Consider the following 2444-nt stretch of genomic DNA (forward strand, 5'->3'; position numbering starts at 1 on the left):
TCCTCTATAGGCTTTAGATAAATACCTAAACTCCTTAAGGACCACAATAGATAACTGATACTCCTTAAGCCACAGTGCCAGAGAGATAGGAGCAGCATGAGGAAGCAGAGGAACCACTCCCAATGAAAAGAGCCAGAGAAATTCCCTGAAAGCACGATCCACAAAATAGACACGGATGGCCTGCTAGATCAAGATTTCAAAAAAGGAGAGATCCAAGTACCGAAGGAACTCCAAGTGATAGTGTTTAGATGTATACTGTACGTCAAAAACGAAATCGAAGCTCTAAAGAAGAGTCAAGGAGAACTGGTCAGCTCATTGGCTGACATGAGAAGTGGTCTAAAGGCTGTCCAAAGGAGGCTAGATCACGCCGAGGAGCGAATAAGTGGCCCAGAAGACAGGACAACAGAAAGAACCCAATCAGAACAGCTGAGAGAAAAACAAATAAAGAACAACGAAAACAATCTCAGGGACCTACGGGACCATCGAAAGCGTGCCCATCTACGCACAATAGGGGTTCCAGAAGGGGAAGGAAGAAGCAAGGGGGTCGAAAAGGTATTTGAAGAAAGCATGACTGACAATTTCCCAGCTCTAAGGAAGGAATCCGATATCCAAGTCCAGGAGGCTCAGAGGGTGCCAAACAGGGAGAACTCAAACAGACCCACACCGAGACCTATCCTAATCCAGATGGTCAGAGTCAAGGAGAAAGCAATGATCCTAAATGCCTTTAGGCAAGAGAAAAACAAAGAGTGAGTTCCAAGGGAACCCCCATAAGGCTCTCAGCGGATTTCTCTCCACAAACACGTCAGGCCAGAAGGGAGTGGCAAGATCTATTGAAATTCCTGAATGAAACACAAAACAAAACAAAACAAAACAAAACAAAACAAAACAAAACAAAACAAAACAATGCAGCCTAGGATACTCTATCCAGCAAAGCTATCCTTTAGAATAGAAGGAGAGGTAAAGAACTTCACAGACAAGCAAAAACTAAAAGAGTTTTGCAACACTCAACCCATGCGAAAAGAAACATCCACAGGTCTACTCTAAATAGAGAAGCAGCAGGACGGTACAAACATGAGACACTCATCCCCGGAAAGGTGATCACTACCGTTCATTCCAAACAGAATAAACACAAAATTGTAAAAGAAGACATCTAAACCATCAGGAGTGACAGAGGGAAGCAAGAAAATAGAGAGACTTTTATTTTTCCCCCTTCTCCTTCCTTTCTTTCTCTTTGAAACGTTTTGTTCTCGGTAGGATGGGCTTGAGATTCTATTACTATCTGTTTCGTACAAACAGTTATAGTCCTAGGTGAACAGATTTCCAAAAAAAAAAAAAAACGAACGAACGAACGAACGAACGAACGAACGAACGAACGAACAAAACAGAAACAGACCGACAGATTACAAACTTGAGGTTGTCAGGGGTAAGGGCGGTGGGACGGGACTGGGATCTCCACATGTAGAATAGATAAACACGATGGTACCGTGGAACACGGGGAAGAAAAGTTTAAAAAAAAAAATCAAATAAGCCAAATGACGCCTACCCGCCCGAAGAAAGAAAAGTCCATAGACACGGACACGCATGCGTACAGACACCGCATACAGAGAGAGAGAGACTGTAGACAGACAGACAGACAGACAGACAGACAGACAAAGACAGACATACTTAAGCCAAGCATGTAAACTAAAAATCCCTACATGACGTGAAGCAACCCAGATCATCCAATAACCAAGGACGCCCGGTCAACTAGAGATCCTTGGGGCCACAGGAGGCCAGGTAAGCCGCATAGACACACAGAGTACAATCCCTCGGGCCGCGGGCAGCTGAGAGGGCCGCGACAGCTGGTCGACCGTGTTGTGGGGGGGGGGGGGGAGATCCACTCGGAGATCCCCTCGGGCCGCGACGAGACAGAGGGCCGCGACGGCTGGTCGACCTCATGGGGGGAGATCCACTCGGGCCGCCATCAGACAGAGGGCCGCGACGGCTGGTCGACCTCGTTGGGGGGGGAAATCCACTGGGGCCGCGACGGCTGGTCCACCTCGTGGGGGGGGGATCCACTCGCAGATCCCCTCGGGCAGCGACGAGACAGAGGGCCGCGGCGGCTGGTCGACCTCGTGGGGGGGGATCCACTGGGAGATCCCCTCGGGCCGCCATCAGACAGAGGGCCGCGGCGGCTGGTCGACCTCGTTGGGGGGATCCACTCGGAGATCCCCTCGGGCAGCGACGAGACAGAGGGCCGCGACAGCTGGTCGACCGTGTTGTGGGGGGGGGGGAGATCCACTCGGAGATCCACTCGGGCCGCGACGAGACAGAGGGCCGCGACGGCTGGTCGACCTCGTGGGGGGGGATCCACTGGGAGATCCACTCGGGCCGCCATCAGACAGAGGGCCGCGGCGGCTGGTCGACCTCGTTGGGGGGATCCACTCGGAGATCCCCTCGGGCCG

The sequence above is a fragment of the Vicugna pacos genome, unplaced genomic scaffold, assembly GCF_048564905.1.
Source record: "Vicugna pacos unplaced genomic scaffold, VicPac4 scaffold_5, whole genome shotgun sequence".
Taxonomy (NCBI): domain Eukaryota; kingdom Metazoa; phylum Chordata; class Mammalia; order Artiodactyla; family Camelidae; genus Vicugna; species Vicugna pacos.